The 23132-nt window shown below is 37.1% G+C and overlaps 2 pseudogenes; both read left to right on the forward strand.

Moving 5' to 3' along the window:
• The first annotated feature begins 13927 nt into the window (after positions 1 to 13927).
• Positions 13928 to 18041, forward strand: LOC127430674 (selenoprotein M-like; annotated as a pseudogene).
• Positions 18042 to 18916: 875 nt separating this feature from the next.
• LOC127430623 (transmembrane protein 17A-like) lies at positions 18917 to 20249 on the forward strand (annotated as a pseudogene).
• Positions 20250 to 23132: the final 2883 nt, after the last annotated feature.

The raw sequence follows: 23132 nt of genomic DNA on the forward strand, positions 1-23132 counted from the left end.
TTGAGAGATAACACTGCAATTGGTACATCACACACCCTTAGCACACAGTACTCTTTTTTTTTCTTCTTTTTTTTTTTTTTTTTTTTTTTTTTTTTTTTTAAAGAACTTCATTAACCATTCTTTAATTTAGTTCTTACCTGTTGCCAATTGGAAAGGAGGCAGCGGAATGCTGGAACCGGAACTAAAAAAATAAAGTTCTTGCCCATAATGAACAAAAATGAAAAACATTTTGTTTTAGTTCTTGGTCTTGATGCAAGTTAACCACGCAATAACACGCAATTACATTCCTCATGTAAATTAGATTTCATGACATTTAGTATATAATAGAGTTCAGTTACCCACTCCCTATATACATCTTGTTATTTATGTCTGTTATTCCAGGAGAAATTAAATGTAGTAATACAGAAATCAATATTTTCTGTATAGTCACACATTAGATAAGTAGATTACACAGTAGAAACTCAAACCGCGTCTCCCGTTAAAGTCCCAAAAAAGCACCTTTTTTTTAGGATCTAAAAAGTCCCTTTAAAATCCTACTAAACTGCATAAGAGGAACTACGACGAAAAGTAGTAGTCCTGACCTAAAACAGGCTTTAGTTACTGCAGTGGGAAAGGGCCTTTTGGAACTTAAAAGGTTATTTTATGACATCATTAGGTCCTTTCCCACTGCAGGTACTGAAGCCCGTTTTATGTACTTTTCCCCAAGACTGGTACTTTTCGTCGCTTTCGCACTTGAGGAACTATAATTCCTCAGAGCCGTTTTAGGGGATATTTTTAGCTCATACACTGGGGTAGGTACTTTTGGGGCTTATAGGGACTGTTGGAGGTGCTGCAGCCTGTGCAGGCCTCCGCAGCTGCCATTTGTAAACAAACATTTTAGCTGCTAACCTTCTTCTCAGAGGACTGCACTAATTTTACAATTCCCTTAACAGAAAAAACAAAGTATCCAAAGAGGATCACCTGTTTCACATATGTGTGTGTGGCTTCATCGGGAGACATGCTTTGAGTTTTCATCACATCTGCACTATTGACTTTGTGACTATACAGAAAATAAAGTGATTTCTGGATTACTGCGTCAAATTTTCCCTGGAATGATGGATAATGAAACTCTATTATAAACTAAACAGTCATGAAATCTAGTTTGCATGAGGGAAGTATTGCGTGCCTGTTACTGCATGGTTAACTTGCATCAAGACATCTTTTTTAAGTAAATGAGTGCATATTTCAGTACAGTAATTTATGTTGAGTCATAAAACCCTTTATTGTAAAAGATTGTGATTATACGTTTATAGTAACTGTAACCTGAAGACACAGGCTGCATCCAAAAACTGAAAAATGCTGCCTCTCGAGGCTGTTTAAGGAGGTAGGATGAAATAATGTGCTTTTTAAACTGTTCAAAGAGTTCCATTCATCCAGAAACGCAGTCGTTTAAACCATTAACTGATCAGGCATTAAGACAGCTGCCTACGTTTTGGGATGCAGCCAAATTTAGTATAAAACAGCCCTAATAAAATTGTAGCTCTGATCCTGGCGTCCTCCATCAGTGTTGTTGATTTTGTTGTTGCTATTAAATCGCGCATGGGAACAACGTCAGAAGAAAAATGGTCGATACTAGATGACGTCACTATGGGGGTACTTTTGTGAATGACACTGAAAAGAACTTAGAAAGGTTTTCTTATGACATCATAGGAACTTAAAGCTAAAGTGTGTCATTTCTGCGCCACCGAAAGGAATTGCAAAATTAAACTTTGTTTTTAAACAGCGTTCCGAATATGGCCCCCATTTGCTCTTGATCAAACAAACAGATAGTCCTGCCACAAACACATGCCATTGGTTGATTCAGTGTTGCTGTGTCGGGCTGGGCGGGCCGCTCAAATAAACAGAGAACCTTTTATAGTGCCACAGTTTACAGTTTTAGAGAAAATTAACCTACGACATTGAAAACATTGAAAAAGCTACAGACTTCAGCTTTAAAAAGGTTCACTTATGACATAATAAGAAATTAAAAAGGTTATCTTTCAGAATGGCAATATCAGACAAGTAACAGAATATTAAATTAAAATTATTGAAATAGCAAGGTAAATCCTTTCAGCATTAGCGTGGAAATGACAGATCAACTGAAAGAGACTTAAACAAAACAAATCTGAATGGCAGACTTTAGTGAACCCAAGATAATTTACCATCCCTCTCCTGTAATCCAACAATGACCTTGCCTAGTAGTTAAACTAAGAGACCTCAATTTTAACCTCAATTTTACTCCTTAAGGAGTTCATTTATTTTGTTGTTATTATTATTATTATTATTTGTTTTAATCATTCTTCCATTGATGAATCTCCCTTTCTCTCAGGATCTAAGAGGGCCACAGTCTGGATTCATTAAAAAGTGTCTGTATTCATATAAAGCTGTGTCTACATCCTGTTGCTCTATCCTTCACACCCCCTCTTCTCTCTCTCTCTCTCTCTCTCTCTCTCTCTCTCTCTCTCTCTCTCTCTCTCTCTCTCTCTCTCTCTCTCTCTCCGGGCCCCTACTATTTCAGCAAGCATGTGGTTTTCATTAGGAGACTTAAAATACAGCACAAGAGTAGATCTGCAGTGGTGGCAATCCACACTTTTCTCTTTTTCTGCCTTCCCTCCATTATCTCATATGTGATCAGCTTTAGGAATTCAATTTATGATTGACGTATAGCTAGTTTGCAGTCTGCATCCAGCCTGATGATGTCACCCCCACAAGTGCAAATCTACCCCAAAAATCTAAATATACAAACTGAAACTCCCATAATCCTTTTTTAATCATCATCTCAATAAAACAGAACCTAAAATCATGGGTTAACCAATTCTGCATTGCCAAAAAATAAATATATAAATAAAAAAGAAAATAATGACAATTTTTGGCAACAAAAGATGTAAACAAAATGTGCATGCATGTAAGTGAGTTTGTGACAATTTAACCAGACAAGTTTAAATTACACAGTAATTTCCAAATGTTCTGGCTAAAATAACTGAAAAGCACCCAAAGTATTGTTTACTCAATATCGTTAATGTTTATAAATAATAATAGCTAACATTTTACAATAAGGTTCTATTTGTTAAAATTAGTTAATGTATTAGACATCATGATTAAAAAATGAACAATTATTTGATATAGCATTCATATATCTTGGTTAGCAATATACTTATGTACATTGTTAGTTCATGATGCATTAGCTAAATATACAACTTTAAATGTACTAAATGTTTTAGCATATGTAGAAATAACATTAACCAAGATTAATAAATACTTTAAAAGTATTGCTCATTGTTAGTTCATGTTGACTATTGCATTTACTAATGCTAATGAATGCAACCTTATTGTAAAGATTTACCATAATAATTTATATTTTATATAATTACTTAAAAGTTTTGTCTCAGTGTTTATTTAGGTATTAATGAATGGATTTATACTATTTAAAATGAACTCAGAAAATATGACAATCTAATCATAAATTAAAGAAGAAACACAGAAGAAAATAAATAAATAAATAAAAACCCAATAGATCTTTAAAACAACCAGAAAGAGTGTTTGTCAGTCAGTGTGTGTCTATGCCCTAAGGATCCAGATGTCCAGGATCAAACTGAGCTTGTTTTGGAAACAGGAGGAAGCACTACCTAAATGCTGAGTGTGGAGAAAAACAAGAGAGAGGGGGGATAAAGAGGGGAAAATGAGAGAGAGAGAGAGGACGAGAGCCCGAAGGATCCGATGGAGGAAATGGCTTACTCTCATATAGGTGCTGCTGAAAAACCACATGCTGACAAGTGTGTGTGTGCAACAGATCTTACGTGCATGTTGACGTGTGTACAGCAACGGTAGCGCTCTTGTGTAGGAGCGGAAGAGGTCGTAACATTTTTTTTTATGTTTAGCCAGAGGCATATGACTTAAACGTACTATATATGTGTGTCCTGTGTTAAAGGAAGAATGAATGGTAAATTAACTTAATTTATTCTGAACTACATTTGGACACTTGAGACACACTTAAAAATATATGAATATCATTGGTTTAGATATCAAAGTATGCAAATGGAATCTGCAGGCAAATGATGCCAGACCTTTTCTCAGAACTAACTTAACTTTTCTATGTCTTTTTTGCAATGACTGGAATCAAGGTGAATTTAGTGGATGTATGAAGTCAGTTCCTCTCAAGTTCACACAGTTGTCCTAGAAGAGTAACCACAGAAGTAGTTCATCACATTAACAATGGAAATGTTCCACTAACATTTGAAAACCAGAAATTGTCCAAATATTTTTGGTCTTCATTTTGGACAGAATAACTGTTGTTTTAGCATAAAATATAATAAAATAAAATAAAAAAAATAACTTATAGTTAAATGTTTGCTTGAAATGTGTGCTTGTGCTGTCTTATAATAAATAAATAAATACCACTCTGTTTGATATTTTCTTATCTATCATGCAAACACAACATTCAAACATTCATACATAAAGTGTGTCCCAAGTGTCCAAATCCTTTTTGGCGCCACTATATATGGTTTAAATAAAAGTATGGATTAAATGTTTGCTGAAAAATCTAAAAGACACTTACTTGCACAACAGTGTTTCTATTGCTAAAACTAAGAATCTATCCCACCAAATAACAGCCATGTTTAAGCTCACCTAGTCCGCGGACTCAGATTGATCATTTTGTTACATCTTCACAGATATACATGGGTCCAGACGGGAAATCTGGGTTTTTAAAGGGAGAGTACTCTGTCATCTGACACATCAGCGCCTGGCCACAGCTGTAAATAGAGAGAGACACAGAGACGGGGCCCCAGCTTTGCCTGCGGATGATGAGCATGATGGTTTTGCTGTAGCATTCCTATGGAGAATGTATTTTTTTTTTTTTCTTCATTGGAAGCATAATTGCCTGTGGCAAGAGTTTTGGTAGCACTTTTACCCAAATGGTGCCAAAAGTCCACCCTGAAACACTGTCGCCCTCTCTAGGTGACCAAAAACAATGCAGCCCAGCTCTCAAAGGGAAAGTTCACAGAAAAATTAAAATTCTCTCATCATTTACTCACCATCATGCCATCCCAGATGTGTATGATTTTTTTTCTTCTGCAGAACTCAAACAAAGATTTTTAGGAGAATATCTCAGCTCTATAGGTCCATACAATGCAAGTGAATGGTGGCCAAAACAAGAGGAGATAAAGTCAGCATAAAGGTAATACATAAGACTCCAGTGGTTTGATTAATGTCTTTTGAAGTGATCCAGTTGGTTTTTGGGTGAGAACAGACCAAAATATAACTCATTTTCTACTTTATATCTTGTCATTACAGTCTCTAGGCACGATCATGATTTCACGCTCAATTACACTTCCTAGTGCTTGACACATGTGCACAGCGCTAGATGACTGCAGTGACCAGGTGTAAAGTGGAAGAGGAGTTATATTTTGGTCTGTTCTCACCCAAAAACCAACTTTATAACCTAAGTTTATTTTTGTAGTGTTCGGGGTTCCAGCTGTTTTACCTTTTTGTGATTAACATTTTTATTGATTCATCTATTAAACAAAGAAAAGCAAAACATATACAACAGAATCAATATTTACCCCCACTATTACCCCCACCCCCCACCCCAGCCCGACCCCCAACAACACCCCAGTGGTCACATGATTATAGACACACAAACAAAAAAACAAACCAAAACAAACAAAAAAATATATACAGTATATAATAATCACACTCATCCACTACACCTCTCTCTCCACTGTCCCTCCCCAAGATCCCTCAAAAAAAGTCAGTTACATATTTCCATTTCCACACAAACAAGTCTAAATTCCCCAGTCTTCTGGATGACCCCTCTTCAAATGCTGCCACCCTGCCCCTCTCCAAACACTACTCCTGAAATGGGGGCGCTCCAGCTGACTTCCAACACCCTTTTTTTTTTTTTTTTTTTTTTTCAATTTGGAATGCCCAATTCCTAATACACTTTTAAGTCCTCGTGGTCGTGTAGTGATTCGCCTCATGAGGTGGCGGATGACAAATCCCAGTTGCCTCCGCATCTGAGACCGTCAACCTGTGCATCTTATCATGTGGCTTGTTGAGCGTGTTGCCACGGAGACATAGCGTGTGTGGAGGCTTCATGCCATCCACCGCGGCAACCACGCTCAACTCACCATGCGCCCCACTGAGAACGAACCACATTATAGTGACCATGAGGAGGTTACCCCATGTGACTCTACCCTCCCTAGCAACTGGGCCAATTTGGTTGCTTAGGAGACCTGGCTGGAGTCACTCAGCATGCCCTGGGATTTGACCTAGCAAACTCCAGGGGTGGTAGCCAGCTTATTTTACCACTGAGCTACCCTGGCCCCCGACTTCCAACCCCTTAAAACTATCTGTCTGGCAATCATAACGCTAGTTAGGACCCAGTTTTTTATGTGCTTATTCTCCATATTAATGACCGCCCCATCACCTTTAATACAGGTCTGGGGCAAAATAAAATTTTAGTGCCCAATACCTAACACATTAAACTCTGTATCTTCAACCAAAATTCTTGGATCTTAACACACCCCCAAAAGATATGGGTTGTGTCTCCATCTTCTGATTGACATCACTAGCAGGTGGTTGTGTCTTTAAGACGAAGCCTTTACAATCTAGAGGGGGTCCAATAGAATATATGTAAAATCTTGAATTGCATAAGGCGCACCCTTGCATCTATAGATGCAGACTTGATGTTTTTCAGAATCCTAGCCCACACTCCCTCCTCCTATACAAAGTTTAAATCTTTCTCCCATAATCTCTTAAGAGAAGTTGAAGTTCTGTCCCCCAGACACTGAATTAGCAGGTAGAAATACACTGATGCCTCATGACCTTTTCCAAAAGCAGTAATCACCACTCCCAGAGTATCTGCCACTTTAGGGGGGTGTAAACTACTCCCAAAAATAGTACAGGGCAAGTGGCGCAGCTATAAATACTTATAGAACTGAGATCTGGGAATCCCAAAATGCTGAACCAAATTTTCAAAGGATCTCAACATTCCACTCTCATATAGGACACCGAGTGTAGTTACCACCCTCACGATCCACTCTGACCAGCAAAAAGGGTACTTATTAATACATAATTTGGGGTCCAGCCATATGCTTGAGGCAACATTTAAATAAATGTCCGAATTAAACACTCTGGACACTTTTGTCCACGCCGAGTGCAAATGCAAGACAATGGGGTGTAACTTAACTTCTCCGTTCAGATTAAAAGAAAGGCTTTGCAATGGCGAAATAGGGGCAAGAACTTCCTGTTCAATACAAAACCAGGGAGGGGCTCTCTCAGGTGGAAGAGACCAATAAGCCAAATGTCTGAGATTGAATGCATAATAATAAAACAAAATTTTGGGTAGGCCTAGCCCACCTTTGTCAATCAGCCTATGTAACTTATTGAAATGCAATCTGGGATGCTTACCATTCAAAATGAAAGACATTGCTATACTATCAAATTGCTTGAAATAAGATAGGGGGACATCTACAGGAAGAGATTGTAACAGGTAGTTAAATTTTGGAATAAAATTCATTTTAATAACATTAACCTTCCCAATCATAGATAAATGTAATGAAGCCCACCTGCACACATCACTCGAAAAACTTTTTATTAAGGGGTCAAAATTAACTCTAATTAAATCAGACAAATTTGCTGGGAATAAAATGCCCAAATACTTAATGCCCTGTTTGGGCCACTGAAAGGCGCCCCGGCTGAAAAGCCATTACTGGGCAGTACACTGTCAGAGCCAAAGCTTCGGATTTAGACCAATTGACTCTGTATCCTGAGAATTTAGAAAAGGAATTCATAATTCTGTGGAGGCAAGGCATAGATCTAGTGGGGTCAGAGACGAATAATAAAATACCATCTGTGTAAAGCAAAAGCTTATGCACCATACATCCCGCCACCACTCCTGGAAAATTACCTTCCCTTCTTATTGTGGCTGACAATGGTTCCAGGGCAAGACAGAACAATAATGGGGAAAGAGGGCATCCCTGCCGGGTGCCCCTATCCAGAGTAAAATAATCTGAAATGAATCCATTTGTTTATACCGCTGCTACCGGGTGTCTATAAAGTAACTTAATCCATCCAATAAAAGTATTCCCAAACCTGCATATTTCCAGAATCTTAAAAAGATAATCCCATTCTACCATATCAAACACCTTTTCGGTGTCAAGTGTGATGGCAGTGACCAGAGTCTGATCATTCGCCACTGACCACATGATATTGAAGAAACGCCTAATGTTATCAGAAGAGCTGTGGCCCCGAATAAACCCCACCTGATATGTATGTATAATAGATGTCATAACTTTACTTAATCGGTTAGCCAGAATTTTTGACAATATTTTAACGTCTAGCTGGATCAGGGAAATTGGATGGTAACTCTTATATTCTCTTGGATCTTTGTCCTTTTTAAGTATCAGACTGATCCGGGCTTGTGTCATGGTTGGCGGAAGCTTTCCATTCTTTAATGATCCTGTATAAACTTCTAGCAAAAGTGGAGCCAATTCTGTAGCATAAGATCCCAAAAATTTTAGCGGCAAAGCCATCTGGCCCCGGAGCCTTGCCTGTAGGCAAGACCTTAATTACCTCACCAAGCTCCTCCAAGTTTATCTCAGAATCAAGATAATTTTTTTGCTCAGTTGTCAGTTTAGGGAGTTCTAATGGTTCCACAAAGTTTCTAATATCTTCATCAGTAGACGAAGACGTGGAACTATAAAGATCAAGATAGAATTCTTTAAAAACATTATTAATATCAATGGCCGAGGTAACAATTTCACCACTAGCAGATTTCACTGAGAGAATTGTAGAAAAAGACTCTCTCTTCTTTATATATCTAGCCAAAAGCTTCCCTGCTTTGTCCCCCAACTCAAAGTATGACTGTCATGCCATAAATAGCCAAAACTCCACCTTTCGTGACAAAATAGTATTATATCTGTATATCAATCGGGTCAATTCTCTGAGGCCATCAGATGACATTCGGCGCTTCAGCTCTGCCTCGGCACTTTTAATATTCCCTTCCAACTCCACGAGTTCTCGTGCTTTGGACTTTTTGATGAATGAGGCATACTATATGATCCGACCCCTAAGAACCACATTAAGTGCCTCCTAAACCATGCCTACAGAGGACACTTGAGGACCAGCTGGTCTACATATACACACTGAATTCAGCCTTTAACATTTGTTGGAATTCAAGATTTTGCAAAAGGGATATATTAAAGTGCCAACTATATGATTTCTTTTTCTCCGTATGTGGCAACACCCCTACTCACCAGGGCGTGATCTGAGACTAAGATGTTTCCAGTTGAGCAATCCACAATAGATGAAATTAGAGACTTAGATATAAAAAAAAAAAAAAATGTGTATTCCCTACCAGGTGGGTTCAAAAGTCTCCAAATATCTGTAAGACCAAGATTTTTACACATCCTGTGAGTGTCAATGTTGCTCTAGGGGGCTTGCACAGTTTTGCTTCACTATGATCAAGGACTGAGTCCATCAAAAGATTAAAGTCTCCTCCCAATATTATATCATGAGGGGTGCTAGCGGCTTGCAACATCCCTTCAAGATCTATAAAAAAGCCCTGATCATCAACGTTAAGTACGTAAATTTTAGCTAAAATCAACCTTTGCCCCCGAATTCCTGCCAAAACATGCCAAAACATGAGTCATTATGACCAATAATGACACTTCCTAATTTATCATTAATCTGTTTGAGACATTTGAATTGTAGATGTTTACTTATCAGTGTAATGACTCCACTGCTCTTACTTGAGCCAGCACTAAAGAAAACATGTCCACCCCATATCTTTCCAAATTTTTCAGCTTCCTGCAGGAAAAGTTGCTGTGGCAGGGAGAAGGGCGGGGCCGGGTCGTGATGCTGCACACCAGGCCCCTATTTAGGATAATCAAGCCATCAAGAGGGATAAAGGTGGCCGGCAGCGAGCCCCTCCTCCCCTCACTGATGGCGGCCATTACTTTGCATCCAGGCGGTCGGCAGCAACTCCTCCGTCCCCCTGCTCCTTTGGGTGGATGGCAGTGGCGAGGACTCCATGACAGCGCATCCCTCCTCCTTCCTGGGTTGCGGCACCAGTGTAACAAAGTTCAATGGAAAGGAGGAGGCAAGAACCGGCTTGACAATATAAATAATAATTTAATAATAAACTTAAACAAAAAGACAAACACATGCCACCTCCGGTCGCCTTTATCCCTCTTGAGGGCTTGATTAGCCTGATTAGGGGCTGGGTGTGCAGCATCATGACCTGGTCCCACCCTCCTCCTCCCTGCCACAGATGCATTTCTTGAAATACAATATCATATTTCTTATGTTTAAGAAAAGAAATAACCTTCCTTCTTTTTATGGGGTGCCCCAACCCATTCACATTCCACATGGAGAGAAACAATCCACTCATATTAACATTTAACATTTTAACATATTAGAAAAAATAGATTGTGTGTCAAAAACAAGATTGTAAAGACCACCTTCCAACATTAGTGAAACAATCAAACCCCGAACTTCCCCCCGAACCAAACAAACATAAAAAAAAAAAAAAAACGTGCGCATTATTCCCCACGCACGACAGCGGCAACTGTCGTCCATCCCTCTAAACTCAAACAGTCCGTGTACGCCTACAAGAGCCCCCGCGACAACTTTGCCGTCGGATTGCTCAAGACCGGTGCTTCTATACAAATTTTGTGAGACAGAATTACATAATAGAAGAAAATCTATAAAACAAACTCCAGCCAATAGGCAGAATAAACACAAAGAATGTGTAGATTCATCCACATACTGTCTCAAAGGTGTGTTCCTCCCCAAAACAGGCTCCAGCCTCTAGCGGAACCAGCACACACACACAAAAAACAAAAAACAAAAAAACAAAAAAAAAATATATATATATAATGAATATTCAGTGAGCCGGCTGTTTCATAAGTGCAGCAGATGACCTAATCATTCCAATGTCCTGCAAAAAATATTCCACAAAACAAACTCCATCCAGTAGGAGGTATAAGCACAAAGAACATGCAGATTCATCCACAACTGTCCCGAAGGAGTGTTACTACAAAAAACAAACTCCAGCCGCTAGGCAGAACCAGCACAAAAAGAAATAAAGAAGGTGCCCATTTTCCTCTGACGGTCAAGTGAATGTTTAGTGAGTCAGGTCCACTTGGCTGCAAAGCGAGCGCCACACAATGACTTAATCATTCCATTGACTTTATAAAAGACAATGCTTGTTGGGGACAAGTAAATATATTGCGGTCATCCTTAGCATCTATTCTCAATCTTGCCGGGAATTTCAGTGTAAAAGCGACCCTACGTTGATGCAAAAGTTTCTTGAAGGAGTGTTATTCCACAAAACAAACTCCAGCCGCTAGGCGGAACCAGCACAAAAAGAAACGAAAAAGGTTCCTAGCTTCCTCGGACAGTCAAGTGTATGTTCAGTGAGTCAGGCCCACTAGGCAGCAACATGAAAATCACCAAATGGCTTACTCACTCCATTGTCTTTATGAAGGACATTGCTTGCTGTGGGCATGTAAATATTTTGCGGCCATCCTTAGTATCTATTCTCAGTTTGGGCAGAAACATCAGTGCAAAAGCGATCTTCCGTTGATGTACGAGTTTCTTGCATTCCTTGAATCGATCACATTTCTCTCTTGTCGAATTCGCAAAGTCTGGGAACAAGAAAATACTTGGCTCTTCCAAGAAAGCCTTCCTTTACTCCTCGCCTCGCGTAACACGAGATCTTTATCGGATGATCTCAGAAATTTGGCCAGAATTGTTCGGGGCCTGTCTCCCTCTATGGATCTCCGAACCTGGACTCTGTGTGCACACTCAATTTCCATCTTATGGCCTGTTATGTCGAGCAGACTCAGGAAGAGCTCGTTTAGGAATTTCACTATATCTCGGCCTTCTTCATTCTCAGAAAATCCAACAATTCGGATGTTGTTTTGCCGATTACGATTCTCAAGGTCTTCCAACTTTTCCAAGACGCACTGCAAATCTGCCTTGGTCGCTAGCGGGTTAGCAGCTAATTCCGTCTCTGATGACTCCAGATAATCAATCCGTTTCTCGACATCCCCCATTCTTGTAACCAACTCAGAGAATTTCGTCTCCATGGCCGTAATTGATCAACGTATTACAGCAAGATCCTCCAAGTCCTCTACGACCTTCATCAGCATCACCAACATGCTTGACAGTTGACGCTGAATCTCTCCCACCCCACTGTCCAAACTGAGTCCCTGGTCTGTGGCCCTGTCAGGGGTATTAGCTTGAGCACATAAGTGTCTTTTAATGTCTCCAGAGACCGATGATTTTGAATTCTTTGACATATTGTCTTCATAGAACAGTTATGGAACAGGGTGTATTGAATCTCACCGGTTTATGACACAAAAAGTATTAAAAACTAGCAAAGTGCGCAGAGCTCACCGTTCACACGTCTGACCCCCGTAATGGCGCCACACGACTCCCAAGCTTTTTTACCTTTAAAAAAACCCGAATAGACCTCATTCACAGTGTAGCGCCATATTTAATTTTTGACAGGAATGAAATTGAGGCTTACAGTCACTTCATAAAGCATGCACTTTATAAAGCTGTATAAAGTTCCTAGATCACATTTAATTTTTACAACTAGAGTTTTGTGTATACTGAATTTTTGTTGGACAGATTTTTTTTTCAATGTTTCATCAGCGGAATGATTAAAAACCATTTTAATAACAGTACAACCCACTGAAGAGACTGTAAGTCTATCCCTCACAGCCTCCATTATCAAAAATTAAATAAGGTGCTGCTCTGAATGAGGTCCATAAATACTACTCAATGTCATGTCATTCCAAACTCATATATTGTTATTTTTTCCCACTGAATAAAGAAGGGGAAATTCTGAAGAATGTACATACTCCAAAAGGGACATAACAATATCATGAAGGTCCATAAAACTCATGCACCATATTATTAAAACCTTATACATACTCATTGTATTTTATCAAAATATACAATGATGACTCTAAGACATTATAGATATTACAGTTTCATTTTCTGTTAATGCCTGATTTTCTGTAAAGCTGCTTTGAAACAATGTGTGTTGTGAAAGGCGCTATACAAATAAAAATGACTTGACTTGACTGATTCACACTTTGCAATATACCTTTAAAAACCTAATACAAAGATTGGAGTCATTGATAAAATTCTCACAAGATTCACATTTGCTGCTACCGAGGTTGAGGTACAGGTAGGTTTGGGGTAGAGTTAGGGTTTAGATTAGGGTTTAGGGTAAGAGTTAAGGTAGGGTTAAGTTCAGGGTTAAGGTTAACAGTGTAACTACAGATGTAATTAAATACAGGTATTTTAAATGTAAGTGCAATGCAACTGCACATATGCACATAATAAGTACATTATATCAAATGCTTAAGTACATAGTAGTTAAAGACACCTAATATAAAGTGGGTCTTAAATTACCATTAAATGCAAAAAATAAATAAATAAATAAAATAAACAAATAAAATAAGATAAAACTATATTTGCTATGTGAAGGAGCACTGTGAATTCATATAAGAATTCAGTGACTCTACTCCATTAGAACATTATTACACAGCAGCTGTTGAGGTTTGCCTTTGCTAGTTATTCATCAGTAAACTGTGGGAGAATCTGACACAGCTGCAGCTGCCCAGAGGCCACAACACTCTGATAATAATAATAAAAAAAAAAAAAAACTTAAAATGTAACAAAACTTTAGAGACTTTTTTCAAGCAAATTACAGTCTTATGTCTTCTTTTGTTATGTATTTGTTGACTTCAAGTCCTGCTTAATCAATCATTTCCTTTAATTAATGTTTTTCCTGATTTCCATCAACCAAAATCCGACAAATCGACCAATCAGACTTTGCCACATGCTAGCGGATTTCTATCAGCCTGCCCATATCGACTGAAAAGACCCTCATTTCACCAAAGGACCTCAATCTTTTTGGCTACGTGGAGGTCTTCCACCCCAGCGGTATGTTGATCACACTGGTGGCCCTGTTGACTCTGTGTGCCACAGGCAGAAGTGCTGAAAATGTTTCAGAGAGCAGTGCTGAGGAGGAACAGCTTGTTATAGCCAGAGGTAAACTGCTGGTAAGTGCTCAGTGAAAGTTTGGACAGTTTGAAACCTATACATGGTGGCTGACATGAAACACTTTAAGGAACTTTAGATGTTTTGCAGTGTGACAAGCTATACTCAATCTAAAACTGCCTTTAAACAGCATTTTGTAAATTATTTTATAAAAATTATTTATGTATTCATTTAGAGATTACAATGAATATTTGTACATTTTAAAAATTCATGTCACACACCGCAGGGCTATTTTAAATATAGTGAAGGCAAAAACATTTAAGGTCATTAAAATGTTGAAAGCACAATGCACTTAGAGCAGGGCTATTCAACTTCATCGACAAGTGGGCCAGATAGGAAAAATCTTCGGGGTTCGCAGGCCAAGCCAGGATATTTTTTCATCGAAAAGCTTCTATCTACAGATATTCTGTTATAGCAGACTTATAATATTTGTTCACTATATAAATAAAATATACTGTTCACTATATAGACAACATTTCTTAAATAAATATAATCTAAAAAGTGCTTTCAAAACTGCTTCATTACAGAATGAGTAAATCTCAAACAAAATGTTTTATTGAACAATAACAGTTACGTTTATTATAGATGCAATGATCTTACGCTTGTCATCAAGATGTGGTGTGACGTCCTTCTAGCACAAGTTGGCATAGGAGAACAACTGAAAAACAGTGAGAACAGATTCAAAACGTAGACAGCAGACAACCTCAAGCGGGCCACTGAAAATTTAAAACGGGCTAGATTTGGCCCACGGACCACCAGTTGAATAGGCCTGACTTAGAGTATAGACACTTTAATTACACATTAATATCAGTTTAACCCACAATCTTGATGCAGTTTAAAAAAAAAAAAAAAAGTTCATAGACAAACCACATTCATCTTGAGAGAACTGCGGTTACATTAGCATAGAAACTAGGGATGTAAATGAGTAATCGATTACTTGAAATTTTGAATTTAAGTTCAACCTTCAATTTTTTAACATGTTTTATTAATGACAAACTTAGCGCCACGCATTGTTTTAGATTAAAAAAATAAATAAAAAAATACAAAATAAATAAACATTTCACTCACACAGTAACACTGTACATTCCAAGTCTTCTGAAGCGATACAATCAATTTAAATAATGGAAGAATTTTATTTAGGAGAACTAACGGCAAGATTTGGGTAAAAGAAGCATTTATAATGTTGCCCACAGCAGAGAAAGGTACAAACAAAAAAAACAAAAAATGAATTACAATATTGGAGTTATGTTTTTATTAGTCAAATATTTAAAGCTGAACGAGTACTCAATTAATCGATTATTTGTGCACATCCCTAATAGAAACTTAATTCAAGAAGACTTTATTATTTTTATACTATACTGTCCATTCTCAGTTACTGCAATATCATGTCCGTAAACTAAAAACATAAAACGTGGATTAAATAATGATGGGGATAAAATATACTTTATTAAACATAAAAATAATAAGCTTAAATATGCATTATAACAATTACAAGAAGTCAATTTCAGAAGTCATCCATATTAAACATGTCACAGTAACTTCACCAGACAACATAGATACATCGCGATCGGTTAACACACGAGTAATGTTCGATTCATAAAAGCATGATAAGCAATATAAGCTTCAACAACCCTACCAGAAAACATATCCAAGCATTATAGCAGATAAACAACTTTGCTGAATGGATAACAGATAAACATCCATCTAGACTGCAACGATGCTGTCCTGACATGAGACAGCCAGAACTTCTTTCCTGTGTATGTGGATATGACATAATGGCACAAAGATGAATGTCATAATGCAGCGATTTCGTGCAAAAATCAAACCCGACAGCCTAAAGGCTTACCGTAGTGAATCAGGGAAAGGTAAGGACATTGTTTTGAACATTGATTGTATATGTACTCAATCAATAATGGCAATTTAAAGAAAAAAAAATCTTACATAGTGCAGCTTTAAAAAACATTTAGGCAATTTTAATCCACTTTCAGTTTACTAATGTCGTAGTTTTCCAAAGTATGCAGTTATGGAGAGCGTTTTTGAAAGTCTCAGATTTCAGTGGAGGAAAATACCGTTCCAGTGAGGATGAGAGGTGTAAAAGTAGCAAAATCAATGTGTTTTCAAATGCAAATATATCAGTGTGGACATGGCCTTAGTGCACATGTATAAGGTTTCTTTTGTTTATTCTATTTTGCTTTGATTTGAATGGAGTGCTGATTATACATCTTTGCTCTGTCCATTCCCAGGCTCCCAGTGTGGTCGGATGATCCATAAAGAAGATGCCAGAGCTCTACAATTTCTTGATGGAGCGATGGGCATTATAGTATCCTGACATTTCCATGCATTACCATCAAAATCCATTGAAATGTATTTGTTTTTCCTGTAACTCATACTTGAGATGGGAGACTACTGTCTTATAGATTTTGTTTGGGGGAGGGAAGGTGTGACAGATTTATTGCATATTTCTTTTAAGTCAGCTTTTGTCATCATCAGTATCCCCATATTCAGTTTAGTTGATTTGGTAAGACAGCATTTTACAAGAGCATAAATGTTAATTCAAACAAGCCTGGTGTGCTGGTTTTGTGCTGCCATATGTTTAAACATTTAGAGGCCACAGCCATGTGTTTCGTGACCTCAAAGGTCATTTTCCTAGCGCTGTTAACCTTAGCCTACTGTTTAAAGTCATAATCTGGAGTATGATTCAGGAGAGAGTAAAAATCCACGCCTGATTTTCTACAACGATAAGGACGAGGAGGTCAAGGTGAGATGTAGTATCATGTTATCTTACTGGTTTTTGGAAAAAAATGAAAATAAAAATGATGTTATATTTTTTTGCACAATTAATCTTTTTATATAGGGCACAATATATTTTTTCCACAATCTCTCTCTCTCTCTCTCTCTCTCTCTCTCTCTCTCTCTCTCTATATATATATATATATACACAGTTGTGGCCAAAAATATTGCCACCCTTATGATATGAGCATATCCTTCTGATCTTTCATTCAAAATATTCACAAAATTCTATCCTCTAATGCAGGGGTAGGCAACCTTTTTGACATGGAGTGCCATTTTTTTATTTTCCTGGTCAATGGCTGTGCCAAAGCACACGCTGTTGGTATTCGATCCATGATGCCATGTATCCGAACAAGATGTCCAGGACGTCTGGCATAAAAACAGCCCCACATCGTTAAAAATCCACCACCTTATTTAACAATGGGCATGGGGTACCTTTCCATACCCTAAACTTTCCATATATCTCTCTGTGTGCGCCAATCCCATCTCTGGTGTTTGCTGCCAAAAAGCTCTATTTTTGTTTCATCTGACCATTGAACCTGGTCCCATTTTAAGTTCCAGCAGTGTCTGGTAAACTGAAGATGCTTGAATTTGTTGTTGCATGAGAGCAGAGGCTTTTTTCTTGAACCTCCCCCCCATATATATATATATATATATATATATATATATATATATATATATATATATATATATATATATATATATATATTATTGTGTAATAATGATATAGCAATAATTACGACAGCTTTTGTTTGACAGAGACTGAATTGAACAATTCAGAGATTGTGCAAGTTGTAAATTGATTTATTATCTTTAATTCCTCTCAGATTATTCCTGTGAATAATATGAAGGCAGATGAGATCAGCAGTTTGCTGGATTCTCTTGGTTTCTATAAGAGATCACAGAAAGGCGAGGAGGTCCCTGAGGAGTTCAAACATTTCCCTCTCAGAGCGCCTCGGGACGAACTGTGACACCAGCCGGTCATTGCCGGTAGTGCAGCATGGCACCAATGACGTCCAGGATCTCAAGGCTTGAAACAAATCCAGACTCTGGACTGACACACAGATGGCTGCAGGCATTCTGGCGTACCACTGTCCTAATCTCAACAGTTTATAGATTTTACATTAAACTTTTCCAGACTCATTGAATGGTGTGTGATTGTGTTCATTTTCATAAACATGTATGAGTCTACTTCATTTTCACAAAGGAAAGCAATGACACAAATTTGTGACTAATCGTTGAAGCTGTCACAAATAATGATAAGCCTAATTGTTGGATTTTCAATTCGAATCTTCAATTCGTCTGCTAAATGACTAAATGTAAATGTTTTTTTTTGTCTTAAACAAATTGGCTCTGCAAAATTAGCTGTCAAAAAGAAATACTAATTGAGTAGAACTGACAAAAATTTACCATGATTACCTTAGTTGCTGCCAAAATATCATAGTTAATTCAGCCGAGGATATCAATGTAAAACTATTATATTGTATTCAAGCATTAAATACATAAATAATAATGAAAAAGTAATGATTAAATAATTATTAAGAACTAATTAATTATTAATGTATTTATAAGCAATAATTTAACATTAACATCCATTTTATTTTATTTATTATAGCAGTAAATACATACGTAATAATATTAAATGAATAAATAAAATATTAAAATTAAAAAAATAAATGAATAAATAACCATGTACATGTTTGTTTTTATATTCAATAATATTCATATTATATATTATCATTAGTTACATTATAAAATTATATTCAAATATATTATTATCAATTTATATAGTATTGATTGATTCTAGTAATTATTTAATTACATTTTTATAAGCAGCAATAACTGTAAGTATGGTGGTTACCATGGTCAATTTTTAGAGTGAAAGCCTTAATCTGCTGTCAGATTCCATATGTTTCATTGGATTTAATCTGGTTAGCTCTTGGATGGCTCCAATTAATCTCAAACTGCACAAACCAAAGGGAGGCTGCGTGACGGAGTGTTTGAGTGTTTAATGTAGTCTGCCATGCCTGTGTTTTACACACCCATTCCTCAGAATCTGAGAGTGGGTCTGGCTAATATAAGCAGGTCAGTGTTTATAAATAACAGGACGAGAGACAGTGGAGACTTAAGGGATCCATATCAGGATAATGAAGGTAAGGCATCTAGCCAAGCCAATGCAAAGTATTTTACACCCTGTCTAGAGTGTTGCAAGTGTTGGTTACGTGGGGAACCTCAAAGAGAAGGTAATACAAAATAAACTTTACTGTATAAATCATTCATTAGAATATTGGTTATGGCCTATAGTTAATCTTTAGAATAAATGCTACATTTACTCACCCTTTGGTAATGCTAACTGCTTCATATTTTATGTCTTCCTCTTGCAGTAGAATTAGACATCAGAATTAGAAAATTAGACATTTTAAACTATGTAAAAACCAAAATTCTAAATGTTATATTATTATGCTATAATAATTTACAAAAAAACGTTTTCAAATATTATAACAATATATACTAGTAAAAATATTAATACATAATTTACCTTCATTAAGTAAACAATTTCGTTATAGCTGGATTTATATATTTTCATATATATTTATATTAGGATGTAAGTAATAAAGTAACTAAGTAATAGTTCACCCAAAAAAGAAACATCTTCCCTGAAACGCAAAAGGAGAAAATGATAAGAATGTACACATACTTCTTTTCCATACATGACAGTTCATAATGAGCATGGCTGTCAAGCTCCAAGAAAGTAAAAAAAAAAAAATACAATAAAAAAAAAAAAATATATATATATATATATATATATATATATATATATATATATATATATATATATATATATATATATATATATATATATATATATATATATATATATATATATATATATATATATATATATATATATATATATATATATATATATATATATATATATATATATATATATATATATATATTGGATTCTGGCTTATCTCCTTCCTCTTCCAGCTGCCTATTCTCCTCTTCTTCATTACTGATCAAGTACATCATCATTCTTCCTCTTGAGTGGGCCGTTCACTCTCTCTACATGGCCTTCCTCCTGGATGAGCTGCTGGCATCGTTTCTCGCCCTGCTGGTCATGACTCGTAAACTTGCTCTGCAGTTTCACATGAGACAGTTTGGCCCTGTCCAGAGTCTCCATACCGAAGATGCTCTGCATCTGTTTGCATTGCCATATGGGGGCAGGAGTGTGCTGCCTATAAAGGACATCCCACCACACTGATACATCATGTAACTGATGGTTAAAGATCTGGGTTGCAAATCAAAAGGTTGTAGTTTTAAATCCTGCAAAGGGTACTGTTATGTGGAAAAACTACAAAACTTTAATAAGTAGATGTATTTTAATTCAATTCATGTAATTTTATTTATACATCTTCTATACTTGTTATTCATTTGAATCATTTCTAAATTAAACATTTACTTATTTTTTCTTTCTGTATTTTTTTTTATGTTTTTAAATTATTTTGACTAGACTTTTATGTTTTTATTTAATAATGCATTTCTATTTTTAAAAGCTTCTTTATTATGCCTATGTAAAGCACTTTGAATGACCATTATAGGCTATATGAAATGTGCTCTATACTGTAAATAAACTTGTTTTCCCTTACCTAGCTTTGTACAAAGAACTTCTAACATGAGAACTGTCATAATATAATATAATATAATATAATATAATATAATATAATATAATATAATATAATATAATACTATTAAAGGGCTCTCTGGAATACTTGATTGTGATGGGTCAATATATGTCAATTCTATAATGATGTGATCAAATATTTTTGTATGATGTCTAAACTGTGGCTTTGTTGAATGACTACTATAATTAATGCATTTAATGCCCTTACTTTTCCCCCTTATTATATTATATTATATTATATTATATTATATTATATTATATAAGGTTAAATAACTTCATATTAATATTAATATGACCAAACAAATGTTTAAAAAAGTGTGCAATATATCTTATGACCACATAGTGGAGCTCTGAGACTGTTGCCCTCACATATCATCATTGGTGCAAAGAACACTGAGAGAATGACTCATCAGAATGAACTCTCATACAGGAGGACCATAAGACCATCTTTCTCTTGGGGAGAATAAGATAACTTATTTAGACTCTCATTTCTTGTGACATGAGGAACTGTGTTTCAATAAACCTATTTATAAAAATAAATTATATAAGTTATTAGTACAAAAGACATTCAGGTAACACTTAAAGGGACAGTGAAATTTACTCACCCTCATGCTATCCCAGATGTGTATGACTTTCTTTCTTCTGCTGAACACAAACAAAGATTTTTTAGAAGAATATCTCAGCTCTGTAGGTCCATACAATGCAAGTGAATGTGACCAGGACTTTGAAGCTCCATACAAGTATCCATAAGACTCCAGTGGTTTAATCAATGTCTTCTGAAGAGAGCCAGTTGGTTTTGGGTGAGAAAAGACCAAAATATAACTCCTTTTTCACTGTACATCCTGTCATTTCAGTCTCTAGGCACAATCATGATTTCAAGCTCGATTACACTTCCTAGTGCTTTACCATGTGCTGAGCGCTAGATGGCACTGTAGGAAGTGTAATCGAGCTTGAAATCATGATTGCCAAGGAGACTTGTTTCAAGATGTACAGTGAAAAAGGAGTTGTATTTTGGGCTCAAAACCAACTGGATTCAGTTTCTGAGAGCACATTGCGCCAATCCGTGGTTACTTGTCAAAAACAGGACATTCCCTAGTATCCAGTAAAGAGGACTCTATGTTTTTTGAGTCTTTTATTTTGAAGTTCTGCCCTTGTTTCCTGTTTCCCTTGTTGATTTTACAGTCTTACCTTAGGACAAGAACTGACGAGCACATTAGAACATAATATCAGAGATCTTCTATACAGAGATAACAACCTCCACACTTTTACCATAGAAGAAAGTGTAACTTGCAGTCGGCGTCCTGCAACTCACAGTCCGTTTTTTTTCGTTGTGCTGGTGCGAACACTTCAGGACTATAATGTATCAACTACATCAGAATCAGAATCAGCTTTATTGCCAAGTATGCTTATGCATACAAGGAATTTGTCATGGTGACAGGAGCTTCCAGTGTACAACAATACAAAAACAATACAAAAACAGCAGCAAGACATAGATAATAATAAAAAATAAAAAATAGTTATACACAAAAATAGTTATACATGACCATTCGTCTCTGACTGAGACCATGTGTACACCTGGTATTAAGATAAGTTTTGGGTGATCTGATCACAATTGTACAAGTGAGACATCACCGTTACACCTGGTCGTTTCTTTTCACCACTTGTGTTCAGATTTCGAGGAGAAAATCTTTGATTCCCCTTCTGTCACTCACTCGACGTTGTGTCGATGTAGTGACACTAGGGGTCGCCCTTGGGAGCCCCAAACACCTCAGATCTTTGAGAAAAGGCCAATGAGAATTGGCGAGTTGAATTTGCATGCCACTCCCCCAGACATATGGGTATAAAAGGAGCTGGTTCACAACCACTCATTCAGATTTTTTCTTCGGAGCCGAGCGGTTGTACTATCAGCGAGCTGAATACTACTGCTGTTCCATTCACCTCTTAAGAAGCGTATGCTGTTGGATATACGCCACATTTCCAGTGGCTTTCTCTCCTTCTGCATAACGAGTGCAGATTTTGCCCCTGGGTGCTTCGACAGCACTAAAAGTGTGTATATTCCTGCAAAAAAAAAGAAAAAAAAAGTATATTTTCTCTATTAGAGCACACACATTGACGTTGAACGTCTTTTTAAAGACGCATCTTTATAAAGATGCCTTTCTGTCTTTGTGTGATTCCTGGATGCAGTCGCTATCTCTCCGCTTCTGACGGCCACGGGCGCTGCCTCACGTGTCTGGGCAGCGATCACACTGAGGCAGCATTCATGGATGGTTCATGTTCTCAATGCGAGATATGACCATGGCAACATTGCGAACACGGCTTTCCTTCTTCTGGGGGAAAGCCACTCTAGCCACCTCTTACGCCTCGCCTTTTACCTCCAGGTACAAGGCCGGTCCGGCTGGCGCTGGAGGCGATTTGGGGGCTTTAATGGTCGTGGCTCCGCCGGGTAAATCCCCGCGGACCTCCCATTCCCCAGCATGCTCGTTTGCCCCCGGTGAGTTCCGAGAGGAGACCAGCTCACCCCAGGGCCAGCTTAGTGTCCCTTTCGGAGCTC

This window comes from Myxocyprinus asiaticus, chromosome 3, assembly GCF_019703515.2.
Source record: "Myxocyprinus asiaticus isolate MX2 ecotype Aquarium Trade chromosome 3, UBuf_Myxa_2, whole genome shotgun sequence".
In the NCBI taxonomy this organism is placed as follows: domain Eukaryota; kingdom Metazoa; phylum Chordata; class Actinopteri; order Cypriniformes; family Catostomidae; genus Myxocyprinus; species Myxocyprinus asiaticus.